This window comes from Chelonoidis abingdonii, chromosome 5 (genome assembly GCF_003597395.2).
Source record: "Chelonoidis abingdonii isolate Lonesome George chromosome 5, CheloAbing_2.0, whole genome shotgun sequence".
Classification (NCBI taxonomy): domain Eukaryota; kingdom Metazoa; phylum Chordata; order Testudines; family Testudinidae; genus Chelonoidis; species Chelonoidis abingdonii.
This window is the reverse complement of record NC_133773.1, coordinates 129,913,444-129,937,843: the sequence shown is the minus strand read 5'-3', so window position 1 is coordinate 129,937,843 and position 24,400 is coordinate 129,913,444.

Sequence of the window (24,400 nt, the reverse complement as noted above, 5' to 3'; positions counted from 1 at the left end):
TTTTTTTCTTTTGAAATGGTCTATGGTTTGAGAATGACTCTTTGCTTCCCCTCTTAATCTGTATTTTACGAGTGAGAAGCTTTGCATTATGCAAATCGTTAGATAGGAACAGGTGACATTTCAGCAAAGAACATGATCAGCGGCCCGGGCCTGGATTGGGCTGCTGATTTATACATTAGTATTTGTCACAAGGATTGCAAGTACTTCAGTCTACATTCTGCAATTTGCTTTTCTATTTCTTCCCCCCTCCAGCCCCGCTCCTTAAGGTGGAAACTTCATCAAAGTGTTTAAAAAGAAATTCTATTTTGTTCTGGAGTCTTGGATGGAATAGGGTGGTGGTGTTTTGATGATTGCTTGTTTGTGTTAATTGTAATTGTTGTTTTGAAGTTTACCACAAACACAGGACAAAACAAACCTCTCCGTTACAACTCCAGGACCTGATTCTGTGAGGTGATGAATGGCCTGATTTCTTATGGACATTAATGGGAATTGAGGCTCTTCAGCACTGTGCAGAATCATGCTTTTATTTAACAAATGTGAACCATGTAAACAGCATGCATGTTAAAAAAAAAAAATCTTTCACAATCCGTTTACAGGCTTTTTTTTTTCTGTGCTCAGGCTTTCTGTAATGGCAATCAGGCTCAATACAGATTGACTTGTATGTCATGAAATACATTTTACACCGTAAATTATTTCTGGAAAAACTACAGAGAAAAGGACTTTACTGCCATGGAATTGAACATCAGGAACGTTTGATTTTCTTCCTTTCATTTTCTAATTGTCTTAGACACTTCTTCCTTTACTTTGTAATGCCTTTCCCTCCTTCCATTCCTTTAAGATATGGTATTAGTCTGAATTAAGGAACGTGAGAGATTATTATATTGCCTGAGTGTCATTCAGATGTTCACTAAACAATGCCACTCATGGTAGCCTGCATGTGCTCCTCAGCCAAGGACTGGGACTTATGTTTGGTTTGAAAGACACAGCATTTAAGAGCTGTCAGTCACCCGTGCCTTTTGTGAGAACACATAACACTGTGACAATTATGAAGCTAGTGTTTACCAAATGCAAAACTGCAACAAATTCATCCAAATGCAGATTGATTGCACAATTTTAGTGGAGTCTTTAGCACAAATTTAATCTGTTATTCTTCGGTTGAAATGCCTTGCTGCCAAAAGACATTGGAGTGGGGATGGCTCTGTTTCTGCAGCACGGCACTCAGCCACATGGGCTAGTAGGATTCCAGATTAAACCTGCCACTGTCACTCTTTAGGACATCAGCTCCTGGGAGCATGGTGGAGGTGACATTCTTAATACACATTGGATGCAGGGAAAGAGGGATGGGGAGAGCAGCAAGCATTGTTTTCTCTCATACCATCTGGTAGTGTCTGCTTCTCTTTTCAGCCAGTGTATGGCTATTGTAGACCAGGCCTCTCCTTGCCTCTGTTTATCATGCGCTAGAGAGACATGGTGGGTGAGGGAATATCTTTTATTGGACCAATTTTTCTTGGTGAGAAAGACAAGCTTTTGAGGTTGCACAGAGCTTTTCTCCAGGTCGTATACTCATATATATACTCATGCCCTCAGCCTGAAGGCTTCTTCAGCAATGCTGCTGTCCATTGTGCTGAAAGATTTAGCCAGCCAGGATATTTCTTCACTTCTGGCCTGTTCTGGTTGATGAAGAAGTGGTACTTATTGCACGCTCTGTCTCACCAGACTTCAATATCGTGGTTAAATTTCTTATGGGTGCTCATATAAGAGGTGATAGATTTGCTATCATTGACCTTCCAGCTACAAGGTAATGTCTTGAAGTGACTTCTGACTGAACTGGCCTTAACCACTGGTCATTAACATTGCATGCAGTACAAGACCTATAAGACCTGACTGAGGTTGTGTTATTGGCACAAACCACCATGCACCATCATTTTTAACAAAATCTAACTCTATTGAGCAATATGTTTTTACAACTTTGATATTTTCATGTCATACTTCTTCAGCAAACGCACAACATACTCGCAGAATTACCTCATACTGTACGCGAAACAAATACAACGCCAGCATTGTGTATGCTAGTCCTACCATAATCAGCCCCTTTTCTGCACCAATCCCTCAGTTTTTCTTTTTACTCATAATATTTTGCACTTCCCATAGCACTTGCCTGCTGAAGATCTCAAAAGTCCTTTGCAAATGTTAATTTGTCCTACAACATCCATGTGAAATAAGTAGGTTTATCCTCCTTGTACTGAATGGGTAGCTGAGTAAAAGGGAAATGATGGAATGAATGTTGAGAAGAATAACCTCTTTTTGTATGAACAATTAGCACCCATAGTTTTGTGGCTATCCTCTGATTTATACCTTTAGTGACAAAACGCAAACATACAATGCAAAACTCATTTGAAACCAACAAGTTATATGTCAAAACTGGGATTTCTGAGGCAAAACCATAAATCCACCCATAAAGCTAGACGTGGGTTTGGTCCCAAGGCTGTAGGAGACTTTCAGCAAACCTGGTCTGAGTTTCAAATTTGTAATGATACTTGAAATTCGGTAACTCTTTAGGGCTATATAGTCAAAGGGGTTGAGAACCTGCCACTCCCATGACTTCAATTGGTGCTATGAGTGCTTGGCACATCTGGTAGATTAGGCTTCTAGTGTATTTTGTGCTGTGAGTATGGTCCATGATTCATATTTTTCTATATTTTTGTTAATAATGCTTATCTGCACTGCAGGGTGAATAATTCATAATGAATAATCTATTTGATTTTGTTTCTTCTTCTGTTTTTGAGTTGTCCATAAACAGATTGCAATGTTTCTCAAATGTATATATTTAAAATTATTCACAGAACGTTTTCTGCAAATAATTCTTGATTTGTGGTTGGTTCATTGTGAGTATTCCAGATTCAAAATGAAAACTGTGTTGATTAGACATAAATATCAATTACATGGTAAGCTATTGTTGCCCAATTTGACGAGAATAACTCTTAGAATCAAGCAGCAAAGAGTCCTGTGGCACCTTATAGACTATCAGACGTAATGGAGCATGAGCTTCCATGGGTGAATACCTACTTCGTCAGATGCATGCCTCCGACGAAGTGGATATTCACCCACGAAAGCTCATGCTCCAATACGTCTGTTAGTCTATAAGGTGCCACAGGACTCTTTGCTGCTTTTAGAGATCCAGACTAACACGGCTACCCTTCTGATCTTAGAATCAAGTTTCTAGTGCAAATACTCACAAATATATATCTAGAATGTTTTTCAAATATTCTGCAAAATTTGCTTAGAATTTCCTATTTCCTTGGAATTCCTGCCAGTAAACTCATTCCCTAGAATAATTGTCCAAAGAGGAACTCACTATCAGAACATTCATTTAAAAACTCACTTATAAATCTGAATAAATATTCACAATGGCTGTCAGAAAGTTTGCTTTGAAAGGGGGGTGGCACGTGCCTCCAGGGCAGCCAATTTCAAAACAGTGAGGAGAGCAGTCACTTGAGGCATTATGGTACAGCTCTGGAGGCCAATTACAGTGCAGAAAGCAATCAAGAGTCTACACTGGCAATAGTGCACTGGACCCTCTGTGCAAATAGCCTTATGACTCTCATCAAGGTGGGGTTTTTTGCAGCGCTGCAACTGAGGAGTTGGAATGCTGTTGTTGTGAGTGTGGATTGGGCAGAGAAGTGGGGGGTCTGCTGCTGTCTGAATTTACAAGACAGCACACTGACACACTCTCAGACCCCCAAAACACAGTCTCTCCCCCCACATACACACAACACATTCCCTGTCACACTCCACCCCTCACATTTGAAAAGCACATTGCAGCCCCTTGCACACTGGGATAGCTACCACAATGCACTGCTCTTTGTGGTGTTACAAGAGCTGCTAATGTGGCCACGCCAGTGCACTTGCAGCTGACAGTGTAAACACACGGCAGCGTTTTCCCTGCTGCGGTCTCCAAATACTGGTTTAAGTCCCAGCACTCTACATCTGCAAGTGGAGCCAAGCCCTAAGAACACACAGTGAGCAGATCTGTTGGAAAGGAAAGTCATTTTTCAAAGTAGAACCGCACTTTCAATTAGCAAAAAAATATTTAAAATTTGTTTGACTTTTATTTGAAACTCTTGATGGACCAGTACTGCATGCCTGCATAGCAGATTTTGTGTAGGCCATCACTAGTGAGTAGCCAAGGAGTAGTCAGTTAAGGGAAAATTGCAAAGAAGACCTGTCAGAGAGTAAAACCTTTAGGGCAAGAGTTATCTCTTATCATGGGTTGGTACAGTGCCTAGCACAGTGGGGACTTGATTTTTCAAACTCACTCAACTAGTTTTCCTAGTTTTTCCCCTTATGGATTGATTGCACACAGTTGTGGGGTTTTGGTAAGAGTTCACTATATGATATGCAAAATATTAGCTGTGTTGGTCTGTTGTGATTGGTCCTCTGAGTCACTTGGTTTTGTTGCTGGTTGCTGATTGGATGTGAATAACTCTTGTAACCAGAAAGACTGTTTGAAGAAGCCCTGGGTTATTTCCGTTGGGGAATGGCGAAGGGCAGTTGAGGGACAATTAGCAGATAAATAGGATTAGAGAATTTTAGTTTTCATTGTGAGTGATGCAGACTTTGCCTGAGGCATCATTCATAAAAGAATTGGCTCACAGAGATTTATTGACTAGGCACAAAGTAATTCAAATTTGTCTCATCGCACTGAGATAAAGTAACTGAATGTATGTGTGAGATGTAGTTGTGAAAGGTGTGCTCAGATATTTGTTTGGGTTACTGAATTATCTCTGTGCTAGGACTCAGGCAAAGAGTGTTGGGAAGCCTACCCCTTGTGCTGTCAAGCAGTGTGCACATTCCATATAAAGTATACAACGTGCAAGTACTCAGACTCTGAATCTACAATATGTTTTTCTGGGAGGATTCAGACTTTGAAGCATTCGTGTGAGCGTAATTTGACTGTCTAATGTTCACAGGAAGTGAACATAAAAGAGCGATGTGCATGGTCAAAAACAATACATCTTTCTAACAAAGTGAATATCATCTGAATTTTTTACTCTAAATGTAAACCAGGTGCTAGAGCTTGTAGGTGCTCTTTGTGAAGAACTCCCATCGACTTCAGTGGGAATCCTACTTGTGATGCAACTGCAGGATTAGGGCCCGTTCTGATTTTTCTGAGAAATACAGAGGGATAATTTCCCATGCTAGTTGTTGTCATCACATCCTGTGGTACAGATGATGCACAGATTCTATCAAAAAAGCCAGCGACATAATGGTTCTTCTTGTGCCACAACGGGAAATGTAAATATTATGGGATAAAATGCTGAAACTTCTGCTGCAGAAAATCTATATTAGGGATTGGCAGACTGATCCAGGAAAAATAAAAATTCACCCAAAACTCAACTCTAACGCAGATAGAATTTTTGGAGGCTCCAAAAAGTTTTAGTAACTTTTTCCCTGTTACTTTTCAGTTTTGTGCAGTGCTCGCTGCATTTCCTCAATATTTCCAGGACTGAAATTGCCAAATTTATGCAAAAAAGGATATATTGCAATTAAAACCAGAAGCAGGAGGGAAAGGAAATAGCCCAGGAAAGCCTGTTGTCAGAAGGTTTTCAGCTCACTCTTGCTGATCAAAAAGGCTCAGATAGTTTGAAGAAGTATTAACATACTTATTCAAAATTTTTGGTGCTGATCCAAACCAAACTAAACCTCCAAACCCTGTGAGGTTCAGCTGTTATAAATCTCTATATACCCTTCCAACTGAATTACAGCAGTGAATTCTAAGGAAGAAATCTTGTACTCAGGGACCAGCCTGAGTAACTGAGTTCTATCCTGGAAATCTCAAGAGGTACAAAGGCAGATGGAAATATGGAATTCACCTCCCTACATACAGAGACTGAGGATAGCTACTACTGTGTCTTCAGCTGCATTATCCTCCATGGTTACCGTGCTTCCCCTCTGCATGGCTTCTGTGCTCGCACACAGTTCTCTTGTAGTCTCCTAAAAATACTGCAGTGGTGCAGGGAACTCATGGAACACACCTCCTCAGCAGGCAAGGCTTGTAGTCCTCTCTACATTGAGTCTAGCAAACTAGCAGCAGAGCTGAAAGCCCTCCAGCAATTGCAGAGGGTGGCAGGGTAAAGAATAATTCACAAATCAGACAAAAACACCAGTTCTGGCACTCACGTTGTTGGCCAGGGATGCTGCAGAAGGGATGGGGGTGGAACAAGGGAACAGATAGGAAATGAGAATATTCTTGCTTAGTTAACAATAAATGTCTTGGGCTTTATGGAAAGAAATGTGGTGGTGTCAGCAGTGTTGCAGACCTGATGTTGAACAGCATGTTTTAAACAGAGATGGCTGAAAAATCTAGAAGTACTTTTGTGGAAGATTACAGCAACTTAAACCTGGGTTTGTTGTGAAGTGTTGGAAATGGACCCATTTTTGATTGTGTTATTTTTAATTTTAAATATGATTTTTGAATATTTGAATTGGACAAGATAAAAGTTTTAGTGCCAATTTTCATTCACCAAACCTCAAGTTTCCTCCTGGAGCTTTTGTTGGACAGTTCCCTTGCAACTGCCCCCACCCCCAGCAGTTTTGTGTACAATGCATTATATGTGCCCCTGACATGATAGAAATAGTTAACGTTTATATACAGCCTTCCATTCCAAAGGATATTGCAGACTGCATACATGCAACACCCCTTATATATAGCCACCTCTGCACTGGAAGGCAAAAAACAGGAGGGCAGTTGGCGCTCTGCACAACTGCAAAAGAGAAGAAGAAAATGTAGCCAAAGAAATGGGACAAACAATGTCACAAACTATTTCTGCACATCAGACAGGACCTTGGTTGTAAGGACTCATCCAAACACCTTTAACAGAAGAGTTATCTGCATGATGCTCAATTTATCTATTTTGGCAGGACAGGTATTTGAACCTGTGGTTCCAGGGAGGGTAGCTATTCTGAACTGACACTTAAATTACTGTGTTAAAAGCTAATTAGTGACACTAACTGTAAGGAGTTATATTTATAAATGTCCTTATTCCATCTGAGCACAGGTGCTGAAGATGTGTTTCCCAAGGAGAAGTTCTTGTAACTCAAGAATTGCTATATAGATTCCACCTTAAATGGATTTTATCAGACTGTGCACTGGTAAGCTCATTCTAATATTGGCTCCAATAAAGAACAAATCACTGCCCAACTCGACTCATCTTATCGCACAGTCAAAACTGATGGCTGAAGAAGTCATAAAGATCCCATTTAATCTCTCGCCTATCTATCACTGTGAATGTCTTTATCCTCTTTGTGCAGTGGTAATATCTGCTCATTATGAAAGCAAAATAGATCTGGCATGAATAAAAGCGGAATGAAGTGCTCACTTTGGTTTTGACAGCATGATCAGTGGAAGCAGTAATCTGTGAGAATCAAAAGGGCTAAATTATTCCATAACAGTAATTTGAGGGAACAGCTCAGAGCATACACATCTGCTTTCATATATTGTGACGTGCACTGATAAAACATCCTTCCCAATTTACACTCTCTGTGCTTGACTAATCTGCAACAGCTCTCACAATGTCTAATCATGCCATCAAAAAGGAGAAGAAGTTCAATTGAGACTCAAATGAAAGAAGATTGGAAAACTATCCTCAATTGAAATTACATTTGTAAATGAGCCATAGTTTTTCTGTTCAGAGTGCGTTATGGTAAATCTGCCTGAAGAAGTAGTTATGCTGAGAAACAGCAATGTGTATCTGGACTGTGTTTATTCCATTACCGCTCGAGTAAAATTATGGCAGCTCAGGAACCCTGGGGCACGTTTTCAGGAGTGAAATGCCAGATTCATAATCAGATTCCTGTTGTATAATTATAGCATTTTTGGTCAGCTGAAAGATTCCCTAAAACATATAAATTATATCACCAGGTTACAGTTGTGTTTTTCATTTTTAAACATTCCTCTTATGGTATTTTTCTTCTCTATTTCCAGGCTTTAACATGATTGTATATATATTTATTTATCTCCCAATGTTGCTTTCAGAGTTAATTACTCAGAGCTCAAATATTTCTGTTTGAAACACGCTTGAAAACTCAGATGTGATTGGAGATGATACATAGGAGTGCATTGCTTTATGCTGTGGACCAAACCACAATCCTGTATGGCTGGAGTGTGATGCAGGGAGACATTAAAACTATAACTGCTTTGTCTACACTAGGGTGTTATTGCATGTTAGATACCATGTGTTACCTAACATGTGAAAAACCCTATGTCTAATGTGGATGCTCTCTATATGTATATATGGCACAATCCCTCTTGGGACTCAGGTGACAGCAGTGCTTTTACTACACCTTTAAAAAATTTATCACCACTGCCCCCTAGTGTTGTCTTGCTGGAGCTCTTTGGTGAATAGTAATGTAACCCTTCCCCATTCTGACATACACTGTCACCTATTCTTGCACTTTTATCCCAAATATTTCATGCTTTTCTTAAAGCACCAGCTCATAGAATCATATGATCACATGAGAATCTTGGTTTTCATTTTAAAATGAAAAGTAAGTCTCTAGTCCTTGTGACTGCAGACAAAGACTTGAAAACGTAAATCCTAAAGACTCAACGATGAGAAGGCAAATAAAAAAGAACCAGATTTTTTTTTAATCTCATCTTTGGGCCTGATTTATGATTTTTGAATTTCTGGGGTTGTCTGTTCTTGAGGAAGACATGCCCCCTCTGGAATGATAAGGGCATTGGTATGGCTGCTTGCCTTCCTTTACCTTGTTAGCTGTCCCGGGTGCAATAATTGCCTCCTATATGAGTATGTTAGGGAATGCACACAGGCAGAGTCAGCCATCATTTGTCTTTGTATCTATAAAATCAGCCACACAACTGTACTCATGCAAAATAATACCTGTATTAGCATATTGCAATGAGTGTTTGGATTCATATGATGTTGCTGTGAGCTCTGTGATATCCTTGCAACTGAAGTTCTGAACTAACATACAATATCAGGTTATTTTAAAAGTTAGGAAAGATTGAATAGCAGGTTATTAATCCTCAGGAATTATGGTTGGATAGAGTCCTGGACTCCTGACTTGAAATGTAATGATGGTTTTACCTGTATAAGAACTTCATGATTGAGCACTTAGAGATTTTTGTGTGCATCTGCAGCTAGTCTCTTGAACTTGTTAGCAAATATTTGAGATGGATGAATTTAGCAAAAGATTTCAGTGAACATCAACTTACATTTTAATTAATTTTTACCCCCTTTTTGGTTTGTTTCCCATGAACATTTGTGCAATTGAGTTTTATAGTTGACCTTACTGTTGTAGACAGAACTGGTCAGGATTTTTTTTGGCAATTTTTTTTAACTGAAAATGTAGTTTCTGCCAAATAAAAACAAGGTGTCTGATGGCACCTTAAAGGATAACAGATTTATTTGGGCATAATCATTTGTGGATAAAAACCCCACTTCTTCACGAAAGCTTATGCCCAAATAAATCTGTTAGTCTTTAAGGTGCCATTTGACTCCTTGTTGGTTTTGTGGATACAGACTACCATACAGACTACTCTTATACTTTCTGCCAAATAAACATTTAAACAATAAACAAATAAATGTTGATTTTTGTTGCAATTTTTCAATTTTCTATTGGGAATATAAAAACAAAATAGTCAGTTTAGGGTTAGGTTGATCCTGATCAAAAAATTTGGAACTGAATCAAAACATTTTGTTTTGGCTCAGTTTGACATTAAGCCTGCCTGAGCTGCCCAAGTGACTCATGGGAGTTGTGTTCTGGTGCCTCATGCCCCCAATTCCTTTCTGGGATGCTGAACTGGACTACATCTCCCATAATGCACTATAGCCTCATTCTGGTTGAACTCTGTGGTGCATCATGGGAGTGACATGTTATGGTGCATTGTGGGAGATGCAGTTCAGCTGGAGAGCCCGGTTCATAGAGAAGAATGAGGGACATAAGGGACCTGAACTACAAATCCCTTGAAGCACTGCAGCAGCTCAGGTGGACACATTTTATATATCAGACTGATACAAAACAAAATGTTTCTATTTTGTTCCACAAATCAAGACAAAATGTTTCAATCCAGGAATGTCAAAAATGTTTCATTTTGATTGCAGTTGTCACAACAAAACATTTCGACCTTTCTGAAACATAATTTTTTAAAACTTTCCATTCCAGGACACCTATCCATATTTTGACTTTTCATCCTGATTCAGGAAATATAATTTCCTGTGATACAGACTGTGATACAGCATGGCCAGAGGGCAGCATAAGAGTGTTAGCAGGGGGCCTTATTCCCTGCCAAGGGAGGAAGGTTTGCTTTAGATTAACTAGAACAGCTGTGGCCAATTAGAGCACCTGACTTCAGTTAGAGCACCTGACTCCAATTAGAGCACCTGACTTCAGTTAGAGCACCTGACTCCAATTAGAGCACCTGACTTCAGTTAGAGCACCTGACTCCAATTAGAGCACCTGACTTCAGTTAGAGCACCTGACTCCAGTTAGAGCACCTGACTTCAGTTAGAGCACCTGACTCCAGTCATGGGATATAAACCCCTGCTTCAGTCAGACAGGGTGTGGTAGTTGAAGGAGAAAGGTTGGATTGGAGCAGAGTGCAGATTGCAGAAGAGAAGAGTTTGTCCAGAGAGAAATAGAAGGTTTGGAGGAGTGCTGCGGTGGATTGGGAAGCCCAACAGAAACCCTAGGTAAGGGGCACCAGGCTTGTATAGAAGAGAGGCGAGAAGCCCTTCACAAGCTGACGGGTATGAGAGGGAAGTAACCCAGGGGAAGAAACCGCTAGTCAAGTGGTTCACCACAACCCCAGGGCCCCTGGGTTGGGACCTGGAGTAGAGGGCGGGCCCAGGTCCCTCCCTCTCCACTCCCCTCCTCCAAGGACACTAGGGGAGTGATTAAGAACTGGTTCAGAGGCAAGCAATATCGCCCTGAACCTACCCCAGAGAAGAGAAAGCGCGAGACCCAGAGAACAGTACCGGCAATTTGCCACAAGACATTCCTCCTTTGTCATTTGCTGCTTCTTATATGTTCTGTCACTTGTACAATCAGATTGCAAGCCCTTTAGGGTAGGGTTTATGTATTCTTTATCTGTCTAAACATCTAGCACACTTTTGGATAGAGTATGAATAACAATGGCATGAATTTTTTCTGAAAGTGAGTTTAAGATTTGCATGCACATAAAGGAAGTATGGTCCAGTGGTTAGAGAAATAGCCTAGGACTTGGGTTCAGTTCTCTGTTCTTTTACACGCTTTTTGTGTGAGCTTGGCCAAGTCACTTCACCTTTCTGTGCCTCAGTTCCTGGTCTGTAAAATGGGGATAATAGCGTTTCTCTGCATCAGGGATGCTGTGGGAAGAAATACATTAAAGACTGTGAGGTCCTTGGGTACTTGTAGTGATGGAGGCCATATAAGTACGTAAGATAGATGCAAAAACCTTTACCAAAACTGATCTTTAAGTACACGTGTATGAATATTCATGCTGGAAGTGCATGTACATCATCCAGTCAAGGAATGTAAATAATACCGTGTGTCCAATATCTTACCAATCACAACTCAGCAATATTTCATAAATAGCGAATAAGAAAAGCTAGCAGAGAATTGTATTCAAGTTATAGAGTTAAATTCATTATAGTCTTCTGAATAACAAATACGTTTGAGGGGATCTTCAGCAGAAAAAACCAAATTCATTGGATCAGTTAAAAGTTACAAATTATTTGTCCATCTGCATTATATACACAATATGAAATTGTGTTTAGATATTTTGGTTTAGCAAGGTTTATAAGATACTAAAAAAAGTTTAAAGCTAATGAAGAACATAAGACTATTATAGCTGTTTTGCTACCTTCAAAAAAGCATCTTCAAGGAGAAGCTATTAAAGATGGAGATATGTAAGTCGGTTGCTTCAGCCAGCCAACATTGCCAATGTAATTAAAAGAAGACTATTTGCCCTATTCATCAGTATATTCATGTGACAATATTCTAAAAGTTATGCAGAATTAGACCATTATTCTGCAAACACTTAGGTACATGCCTAGTTGTGCATACACGATTAGCCCCATTTAGTTCAGTGGGAGTAACTGTGCTCAGAGTTAGGTATGTATGTAAGTGTTTGCAGGATCAGGGCCTTAGATACTGTTTGAGGTGTGGCATGGATTATTCTACAGTGTCTATAAAGTGCCTAGCACACTTCTGGGTGGTTAATAAACAAGTAATAATAATATATAATTTGAATAATTTTAATGTACATGCCATAAATTTTCTAGTGTTATCAATAACCATGTTTCTTGATTTGGATAGGGCCAGGCGGGAGGTCTTAAAAATAGATTTTTTTTTATTGTCTCATTCACACCTAAAGCATCCCAAAGGAGTATAAACACCAGGAATTAGTTTGGTTGATTGTTTTTCTCCACCATCACCCATGTAGATATATTAAGAATGAATTTGGCCCATTATGCTCACTGGTGGTGCAATGACTGTTCTGATAGGTGTGGTCGCTATTAGATGTCCAACAATGACACACATATCAGACTTGGGCATTAGAACTTTTTGCAGTTTTCTTTAATAAATGCCTCCTGTTTAACACTATGATTCTGTATATTGTGACACACATTGTGTACTAGCACAGCTTTTTTCTGACTGTGTCTCTCTCAAGTAACATACATATTTTTGCATGCTAAGTAATAGTTATCCATTGTAAAAATAATGGTTTCTTTAAGAAATGAAGACCCTGAGGTCCAGATCTGGGCTAGATTATAATTTCAGGCACAGCCCTGAGTAAGGACTGGTATGTAGGCTGCTGCAAATCAAGAAGAGTCCTGGGATGCACTGTGACTCAGTCACAACTCCTCTCCGGCTTATTTTTTGCTCCAGGGCAGAAGTAGCTGGACTACACCAGCAGAGAAGTGATGATCTATCTGTGCTGGCTCAGATGAGCTGGCCAGTGAGTTAGGATCTGGAGCTAAAGTGCTGCCCATTTCCTGCCCACTTGCTCCTGCATGGAGTACTTAGTGTATGTCGCAGGCAGAGCTGGTTCTGTCCACTTGCTCCTGCAAGAGAGTACTTGGGGCATAGAATTGTAGGACTGGAAGGGACCTCGAGAGGTCATCTAGTCCAGTCCTCTGCATTCACATCAGGATTAAGTATTATCTAGACCATCTCTGACAGGCGTTTGCCTAGCCTACTCTTAAAAATGTTCATTGATGGAGATTCCACGATCTCCCTAGGCAATTTATTCCAGTACTTAACCTCCATGAGAGCTGGGAAGTTTTTCCTAATGCCCAACCTAAATCACTCTTGCTGCAATTTGAGCCCATTGCTTCTTGTCCTATCCTCAGAGGTTAAGGAGAACAATTTTCTCCCTCCTTCTTGTAACAACATTTTATGTACTTGAAACCGGTTATCATATCCCCTCTCAGTCTTCTCTCCAGACTAAACAAACCCAGTTTTCTCAGTCTTCCCTCATAGGGCACGTTTTCTAGACCTTTAATCATTTTTGTTGCTCTTCTCTGGACTTTCTCCAATTTGTCTATATCTTTCCTGAAATGTGGGGCCCAGAACTGGACACAATACTCCAGTTGAGGCCTAATCAACGTGGAGTAAAGCAGAAGAATTACTACTTTTGTCTTGCTTACAACGCTCCTACAAATACATCCCAGAATGATGTTTGCTTTTTTTGCAACAGCATTACACTGTTGACTCATATGTAGCTTGTGATCCACTATGACCCCCCAGATCCCTTTCTGCAGTACTCCTTCCTAGTCAATCATTTCCCATTTTGTATGTGTGCAACTGATTGTTCCTTCCTAAATGGAGTACTTTGCATTTGTCCTTATTGAATTTCATCCTATTTACTTCAGACTATTTATACAGTTTGCCCAGATCTTTTGAATTTTAATCCTATCCTCCAATGCACTTGCAACCCCACCTAGATTGATATTGTCGCTAACTTTATAAATGTACTCTCTGTGCCATTATCTAAATCATAGATGACTATATTGAACAGAACCTAGAACTGATCTCTGCGGGACCCTACTCAATATGCCCTTCCAGCTTGCCTGTGAACCACTGATAACTACTCTCTGGGAATGTTTTTCCAACCAGTTATGCACCCAGCCATCTAGGTTGTATTTCCCTGGTTTGTTTATGAGAAGGTCATGTTAGACAGTATCAAAAGCCTTACTGAAGTCAAGATATACCACATCTACTACTTCCCCCCCATCCACAAGCCTTGTTACCCTATCAAAGAAAACTATTAGGTTGGTTTGACACTGTTTGTTCTTGACAAATCCATGCTGACTGTTACTTATCACCTTATTATCTTCCAGGTGTTTGCAAATTGATTGCTTCATTATTTGCTCCCTTATCTTTCTGGGTACTGAAATTAAGCTGACTGGTTTGTAATTCTCTGGCTTGTCCTCAGAGATGCTGGAACTAAGAGAGCTGGGGGTGTTACCGCCCCCCCTGGCTTGAAGAGGTTTCCATCATATGCAGGGTTTACAGTTTGGTTCAATGGCTCTTAACACCCCCACTATACAAATTGTTCCAGCACCCCTGGTTATTCTTTTTCTCCCATTTAATAAAGTGGCACTATATTTGCCCTTTTCCTCTGGAATCTCTCCTTTCTTTCATGACTTTTTGAAGATAATCGCTAACGGCTCAGATATCTCCTCAGTCAGCTCCCTGTCTATTCTAGGATGTATTTCGTCAGGCTCTGGTGACTTGAAGACCTCTAACTTGTCTAAGTAATTTTTAATTTGTTCTTTCCCTATTTTAGCCTCTGATCCTATCTCATTTTCACTGGCATTCACTATTTTAGACTTCCAGTCACTACTAACCCTTTTGGTGAAAACTGAAACAAAAAAGTCATTTAACACTTCTGCCATTTCCATATTTTCTGTTATTGTCCACCTCCTCCCTCCCTCCACCCCCTACCCCTGAATTGAGTAATGGGCCTACCTTGTCCTTGGTCTTCCTCTTGCTTCTAATGTATCTGTAGAATGTTTTCTTGTTACCCTTTATTTCTCTAGGTAGTTTAATCTCGTTTCATGCCTTGGACTTTCTAATTTTGTCCCTACATACTTGTGTTATTTGTTTATATTCATCCTTTGTAATTTCACATACATTCCATTTTTTGTAGGATTCTTTTTTTGAGTTTCAGATCATTGAAGATCTCCTGGCCCAGTCACCAGGGGGTGGGTGGATGTTCTCTTGCCATACTTCTTATCTTTCCTATGCAGTGGGATGGTTTGCTCTTGTGCCCTTAATAATGTCTCTTTGAAAAACTGCCAGCTCTCTTGAACTATGCTTCCCCTTAGCCTTGCTTCCCATGGGATCTTACCTACCAATTCCCTGAGTTTGCTAAAGTCTGCCGCCTTGACATCCATTATCTTTATTGTGCTGTTTTCCCTCCTGCCATTCCTTAGAATCATGAACTCTACCATTTCATGTTTACTTTCACCCAAGCTGCCTTCTGCTTTCAAATTCGCAACCAGTTAGAGAGGGTCCTGCCCACTTGTTGTGTGAGGGAGTACCTGGGGCCTGTCAGAGCTAGAATTGACCCAGCCCACGTGCTCCTGGGAGGGAGTACCTGGGGCCTGTCACAGCTAGAATTGACCCAGCCCATGTGCTCCTGGGAGGGAGTACCTGGGGCCTGTCACAGGTGGAATTGACCTGGCCCACATGCTCTTGGGAGGAAGTACCTGGGGCCTGTTGCAGGTAGAGCTGGTTGTGAATAGTTTTGCAGAATATCAGTCCCTTTTCTTGTTGAAAAACTTCAAAGCTGCCTATTTTTTCATGGGATCCCATAAAAGGTTTCTGGGTTTGGAACTCTGGCCATGGAAAAAAATTAAATTATTTTTTTTTGTCAGTGCTCCTGTGGGTCAGACCCTTATGCCAAGCTTTCGTTTTCAGTGTTCTATGCCAAAATGATACTATGTTGTTTTCCTTAAAACCAAATGAAGTAACATGCAAGCAGCAGCATTCCACCCCCACTTCTCTGGGGAGATTATGCTTCCTACACCATGCTTCTCTTTGAATCCTTACAAAGTTCTTCGTCCCTTCATAAGAAGCTGAGTTCCTGTTAGTGGTCCCCCTACCGTTCTGGCACAAACCTGACTCCTGTTCTGAATGCCTTCTGTGTTCAGATGCCGCTGAATGCCACAGGGCAGTCATATTTGTATTTGGCATGGTGTTCGCTCTGCTTATTGCCTTACTCGACAAACATCTTTTATGTAAATCAAGTGTTAATTATCCCAGCTCTGCATTTTGTGTTGAATATCATTTTTTTTAATTAGAGGCTTCATTTCAGGTTAAGCCTGCGTGCCTGTGGTTGAGCCAATTATCATAAATTCCCCTGTAACAATTAACAATATTGGTGCAGAGCTGCATGTATTTTAAATGTTATAATTATGCTCGGCTCTTTTGTTAATTGGCCTATCTGACTCTTTACTTTTTATGCTGCTCATCTGCTCATTACTGCAGCCATTTAATTCAATTAGCACCTTAATTAGAAGAACAGCCATGTCCAATGTCGTAGGACTTGTCAGAGTACGCGGCTTGATTAGCAAAGACAAACACACCATGCAAATCAGGCTGTAACATTTGGGGGCGGCAAGAAGCCAGCCAGTTGGTGAAGTGGAAAAGTAGCATGTCTTCATCCCCCAAAGCTTCACCAGGAGAGAGAAAATAAAGAAGGCATCAGACTGAGGAAGGAATAAAATCATTTACAATTCCATGACTTAAGGCATCACTTAACATGAATGGTGTGTACCTCCAGAGGATGATGTCACCACTAAATTATCCCCTGCCCCCATGTGCTCTTTAAAGAAAAAAAAAAAAAAAGAGATAAAAAGAATAGAATAATCTCCCATCATGTCATGTATCCCCTTCAGAAGAGAAGCCAACCCGTCCCCCCACACCTCCAAATATAACGACCTCTTCCTTTTGTCCCCTAACTACACACAGAGCGAAAAAACAAACAACCAGATCCTCAGCTGGTGCAAATCTGTGTAGCTCCATTGAGCTATGATGATTGACACCAGCTGAGGATCAGGCCCAGAGGACTGTAAATTGCCCATTTGACCTACACCTTGCTAGTAAAGATAACTGTGCTGGTGAGCAGGGACATGTGCAGGGTGGAGAGATTGTATTTAAAATAAACAAAACCCTCCAATTTCCAAGAGTAGTTTAAGACTCAGTTTTGTTTTGTGCCAGTCTATTTAAATCTTTATTCTCTGCCTATTAATTTTCCTAATTAGAATTAAATGAAGCATGCTAATTTGCTAGATTAACCAATAATTAAGCAGCTTAAAGCACTAAAGTTTAATACTCACAGGCAGCTCTTTCTCTTCTGTGATGGCACAGTGTCATGCCCGTTCATTTTATTTGAAAGGAATTAAGAGGCTTGTCTTCTGTGGTCAACATTCCCCTTTCTCCTCTCCCCCACTTTTATGTTCACTTGTGTAAAATGGAATGCTTTGCCAAAAGGGATGGGTTTCGTGCTAGCTATCAAGAAGCTTTTGATTGTTTTAATCCTTTATCGGTGAGTCCTTGTGTCTCTAGAAATACTATTATATATATATATGAGAGTTGATTTTAATTAAATTAATACATAGTTTGGGTCATGCTCCTTTGCTGTCCTGTATTTTTTTTCTTTCATCTAATGCGAATTTACACTTTTCTTTTTACAGAGTGTCCATCAGAGTCCAATATTTATTGTCTATTTATTCATTAATCTGTCTTCATAACTTGTCTCTCACTGTGACATCTCGCAAAAACAGGAGTAGGCCTTGATCCTGCCACTACTTATCCATGTGCTAAAGTGTGAGTACTCTCAGTGCCTTCGATGGGGGACAATAATGCACATAAAGTTAAGCATGTGTTTAAGTGCAAGAGTCATTTGCTGTTTTTTAAGCCTGGAGGGTATAATTCACCCTGTGCAGATGGCCAGCACAAGCTCTATTTTAGGCTTTCATATTGCCACCCATCACCGGCATATCTGAGCCTATATGCAGCACTTTTAAGACCCACTTAAGCCCTCTTTTGAAGATTTAAGTAGGAGACAAATAGTGGATAAGCCTTGAGCTGTCCCTCTGAAGAGCAAGGGCGGCTCCAGGCACCAGCGCAGCCGCAGGGGGCGGCCTGCCGGTCACTGTGAGGGCAGCAGCAGGCGGCTTTTGGTGGCACACCTGTGGGAGGTCCGCCGGTCCTGTGGCTTCAGCAGCAATTCGGCAGCAGGGATGCCGATGGTGCGGCACTGGCAGACCTCCTGCAGGCATGTCGCCAAATCCGCATGACCAGCAGACCGCCTGCAGGCATGCTGTCGAAAGCCACCTGCCTGCCGTGCTTGGGGCGGCAAAAAATATAGAGCCACCCCTGCTGAAGAGAGATGAATTTCATCCTATAAAATAGTGGTTCTCAACCTCTCCAAACTACTGTGCCCCTTTCAGGAGTCTGATTTGTCTTGCATACCCCCAAGTTTCACCTCACTTAAACTACTTGCTTCAAAAAACAGACATAAAAATACAAAAGTGTCATAGCACACTGTTACTGAAAAATTACTTACTTTCTCATTTTGTCTGTATTAAATTGTAGGTTGTACTGACTTTGCTAGTGCTATTTATGTAGCCTACTATAAAAGTATGCAAATATCTAGAAGAGTTGATGTACCCCCTGGAAGACCTCTGAGTACCCCCAGGAGTACATGTACCCCTGGTTGAGAACCGCTACTATAAGAGATCCTAACTCTATATAACAGTGATATTTACTAACTTCTCTGTCTTTAATTTTAGATGAAATCAATATTTTTTAAAAATCCCTCTATACCTTCTCATCTCATTTTATAGAGTGTGTCAATAATTCCTAAACTTCCAATGCATTGGATAGAAATTTCTTTGACCTTTTCCTACTGATCTCAATGGGAGTTAAGCAGCTAAAACCCCAAGCAATATATACAAAAAAAAATGTTTCTCTTGAATTTAATTAATTAAGAAAGTGAGAAAAATCATACTTCCTTTACCTGGACAAGGAGCTTCATTGATATCCAAGCGGATTAGTTATCCTTGGTGAGAGAAACCAATCAGTCAAGTCATTATTAGTCATACTGAGTGAAACGTGCCTGATTTCAGGTTTTATGAACTTGGAACTTGGACTCCTCATGATCATTGAATCTTTTTGAGACCCCGTCCTCAGTTTGTACAGAAACTGCTGAACAGCAAGCATCCCTTGCATTGGGGTTTTGTTGCAAACGTTTAGCGTAGCTCTCTTCCTGTTCCATATCTATTTCTCACCAACTATAGCAAACCCAAGAAGCAGAAACTGGCACTTTACTATGCTTTTGTCACAACCCTATTCCCCCAACACCGCTCTTCTCTCCCAAATATCCAATTACAATTTAAGGTCCTAATTCAGCTAAGCACTTAAACATTTAAGCAACTGCGTAAGTCTCATTAAAGTCAATGGTGTCAAATCATTTGCTCACATTTAAGCATGTGCTTAAGTGCTTTGCTGAATAGGGAAGGTTTGCCGAATCTGTCCCAACTGCGTTCGAAAACAGTCAGATGAAAATAAAACAGGCCAAATTCAATGGAGTCGTGCTGCATTTGGCTTAACGTTTGCACCATCCCTTGTGAAGCAAAGCTGCTGTGTTTTGATCAGTTCTAGGAATGGTAGGGTGATGCCTGCCATATGAGTCCTTCCTCTTTAAGAACAATAGTAGGTATATGGCAAGACATGATGAGGCCCTGAAAACCAAGTTGGACACTGATTGCTACATCTTTGTTATTGGCTGGTATTGAGCAAGCTGGATTCTGATTTCTCGATTGCCCAAAGGTACAAGCAATACGGCCACATCAGTACATGCTGCAGAACTGTGGTGATTGCCTTCCATTTATAGCTGGCTGGCTGATTGATTGATTCCTCTTTCTCCCCCCACCCCTTTCTTTTTAAGCTAGGCTTCTTACATGCTTTGGTGAACAACTTAGTCAGTCTCCAGTACCTCTGCCGAATGTGTGTCTGTGTCAGTGTGCATGTGTGTAATGCATTTCATCTGCTAGCTGCAATAACATCCTGGAGGAATATGCCAGCTGTAAACTTCTTCATAACATCCTGTTCCTGCTACTTGAAGATATTGACTTGGAGAGGAAACAATGGCATGAATAAAAGAAAAATAAAAAAATTAATTATCCTTTGTGTTTGTAATTTAATTAAAGATGCAGTAAAGTTTTACTGTTTTTCCAGGTGATGATGTTTAGGGTTCTGAAAAGCTATTTGTGCCGGTGAGATTAAAGTGCATTTTAAAATGTTCCCCGAGCACTTTCACATTTGTTGATAGATTTTTAAATTAAACTTTAAATTGTAATCTAAATTACCTCCAACAATTCATGGTCCCTGTAATGAACTCCCACCATTCCTGCTGTCATCCGACTATGATATACTGTAAATGGTAACTGCTCAGGGTTTTACTGAATAGTGTTTTAGTATTACTGTACTATATTAGTTGTGTACAATCCTCAAATAGAAATCAAAGCACGTGGCAGATTTGCTTTATTTTAGTAACTTTACTATCTGCTCGTCTTTAGTCTTATATGTACACCGCAGCTGCTAATCTTTTAGTGGCTTTCACAGAATAAACCTCCAGATAAACCTCCAAATAATTTTTTGATGCATTCCTGTCAAAGTGGAAGAATTTGCTTTTTACTAGCCTCTGAGTCTTTGGACATTAATCCTGAATGGGGAAAAATAAAACTAATTGGGGACTACAGGCTTGACCGCTTATTGGTGAAGCGAACATGGTTAGAAAGAGCACTTTTATAGAAGGCTGACAGGGAAGATGCACAGAGGAAGAGATGATCATAGGGAAGCAGAAGATTCCAGTGGGACCAAGGGAAGTAATACACAACATGACATTTCATAATAAGGCCTTAGAAGCCCAAAGACCAAGTGGCTTCAGTGGAGTTGATGAGTATTTAGCTATCAGAGGCCTAACTCAGCTTGCTCTTGGTAAATCAGACCATCTGCAGGTTGGAGCTTATGGGCCCTGTAGCCTGATTTAGGGTGTACTTATCATATTAATTTGGATAATATGGTAATTTAATTTATCTGTTAAATATTTATTTAATGTTAATTAATAATAATTATTAATATTAATTAGTATGAGTCTTAGGCTCACCAATCTGTTTGATCAGAAGATAAAATTTCTTGTCCTGATTCAAGCTCCTCAGAATTTATAAAAGACCCTTGGGGATATGACAGGACGCTCAAGCTGAGACAGATATCGTCGTAAAGACTTTTTATTAAAATCAATGAAATAGTAAGTAAATAGTAAAATACCCAGAGTTACAAAGTTGCAATTGCATTATTGCTATTCAAAAGAAACATATGCTAATATAGTATTATATGCAACAAAGCTTTGGTTAATATACTCACACCCTTCCTTGATAACCTGGTGATAAGAGACACAGGATCAGCCCTGCAGTTCAGATTTCTCAATTCTTGAGTGAGGAATGCAGTGCTTAGAAGAAACTAATACTACGAACTATTAAAACTTAGGGTTTACTTGACTAACAAACTTAAAATCAAAACCTAATAAACAAAGAATAAAACTTAGGGAAACCAAGCTCAGGGTGTGGCTACACTTGCAGCTGTACAGCGCTGGGAATTAAACCCGTCTTCGTACAGCTGAGTAGGGAAAGCGATGCAGTCTGGCCACACTGACAGCTACCAGTGCACTGTCATGACCACATTTGCAGCATCTACAGTGGCACTGGGAGCGGTGCATTATGGGCAGCTATCCCAGCATTCAAGTGGCTGCAACATGCTTTTCAAAAGGGCGGGGGTGGAGTGTGACAGGGAGCATGGGAGAGAGAGAGAGTGGATTTTTGGAGCTGACGCTGTGTCCCTGCCTTGCAAGTTCCGACCGTCTCCCCCACCACTCTCTCAACCAGTGAAAGCAAATAGCCCTCTTTGTTTTTTTCCTCACAGACTAGATAAGCAGCCGCTCCAAAACGGACCCCCCCTACCTGCCGCACTGCTTCTCTCCTCAAGCACCTTCCTTCCTCCTCTCTTCGAGCAAACACTAGCTGTGGGCATTCCAAAGGGATCTCCCTGCCTCTGCTCCTTCACAGCAAACAGGAGCTGTGTTTGGTTTTTTTGATAAGCAGGTCCCGGAGCCCAGAGTTCACAACAAAACAAACAGAGGCATTGCAACAAAACAAAGAGAGTAATCTTTACTTAAAAGCATTATGGGAAGCTTCCGGAGGTCAGTTACAGTGTAGTAAGATTATTCCCTGTTTACACTGGCACTCCAGAGCTGCAGCAGCAGCGCTATTCTCTTTATTCCTCTCGTCCAGGTGGAGTACAAGCAGTGCTGTAGCAAGGGAGATACAGTACTGTATGTGCCTTGCCAGTGTGGACGGGGAGTGAGTTACAGCGCTGTAAAGCCACCACCAGCGCTGTAACTCTCAAGTTTAGCCAAGACCTCAGCCTAGTTCCTTTGAAACTTAAAGTTTAAGAAGAACAAGTATCGCCTACTGATAGTAGCCGTCATCGTAGATAGATAGAATAGATAGAGAATAAGTAAGACTAGAAATGGGGTGAGAAATGGAGTAAAGTGAGAATGGAGATGGAGTACTCTATTGAGTGTGTCACCTCTTTTATAGGGCAGAGTGCCGGAAATCCTTCCTCTTATGCCCAAATTTCATTCCTCACCCACAGAAATGTTAGGGTACGCTTACCCCATAGGCTAATAGTTATGTGCGTATTGATGACAGGTATGTACTCACATCAGTCTTTTGTGGTGTACTTGTTACGTCTGTGGGTACAACATTGAAAAATCCCCTATGCCATTCTTCATTATCTGTTGGTCTAGGTAAAGGTCTTAGACATTGGCGTGAGTGCTTTATCTATTTGGATAACAAGATATAGGTCAACTTTGCTTTCTAAGTAAAAGGTCTTAATATAGATATGCTAACTTTGCCTTAGCTTAACGTACAGAGGCCTGTAGGTCTCTTGCATTACAGCCAAATTTACTTTAATATAAATCTATAAACCTATTACAATAAACCAAATACTTAAAGTATAAGAGAGGTACATATATATGCAAGCAAGCAGGTTAGTTCTATAGGCTACAGTCCATTCCTGGAGCGGGAAGAGGTCCTTGAGATCTCCATTGAAATCCCACAGATTTCTGAGCATTTATACATAGGCTAGGTTAGGGAAAAACATCTGGTGATCCTCTACTTGTGCTCCACCCACAGTTTTAGAATAGATCAACAAGCACCAGTAAATTAGTTCACAGCTTTATAGGTAAATATCATCAGGTTTCTTAGTAAACACCCATTGATCTGAATGGGAGGATTTCTTGGAGCTACTCTTTCTGTCTAGGTTCAGACTCAGAAATACAGTACTTAATCAATTTACATTTGGAAGGTTGTTATCACACTCATTAGGGTGAGAAACCTTTTTTTTTAAATAATGTGTAAGCTTAAATTCTGGAAAAACTGAAAGGGCTACCGCAGATATGCTGGCATGGTACATGCACTGTTCTGTACCGGCTCCACCGGACCCATGTATTGGCAGAGGCCTGGAACATTCCAAACTCTGTTTGTCACAAATTGGCCTCACCTTTGTCTCTAGTAGCATGACTCCGAACAAACTGTGCTTCTCTAGCCTTCCTGCCTGTCAGCTCTGCTTCCCCATTCACTGAGGCATTGTTATGATTGTTGCAGCGTGGGATTGCACAATGTTAAATGCTGGGGCTGATGCAGCAAATGATGGCCGTCTACCAGCTCGGACCTCCTCCCATAGCTAGTTTCTGCCAAGCCCACAGAGTCCTGGTGGTACAATGTTCACCTGGAGGGATTGGTGTCGGGTCAGAGTATAGGAGAATGCTATTGCTTAGGCTTTCCGCCTCCCATCACTTATTTACCAGACAGAAACTTTTGGCTAATATTTGTGCACCCTTCTTTTCTTCCATCCCTAAAATTGGAAGGGCTGATTTGGAACAGAATCTCCTTGTTTATGCTGATACTTGATTAGTACAAATGTCTCTGTTAAAGGGTTCACTCCTAGGCAGATTTAAGAGCAACACTTGAAAACGAGGCCTAAGACCGATAGAAATGTCTCTGTGATCTGAATTATAAAAATCCAATGAAACCCACTTTTGTCTGAAGACCAAGTGTTATAGTGGTACTGAATTCATTAACATTAGAAAAGAGTATTGAAACAGTTGGATGAAAGAAGCGATAACCTGTCCAAAGACTTCACCACCTATCATCTTATCTATTGCATCTCCTTCCTCCTATACTCTCAGCAGTTTTAGTGTTACTTCACTGACTGCCTGAAATTTGCTAAGACTTTTAGTCAAAATGCAAAAACGTCACTA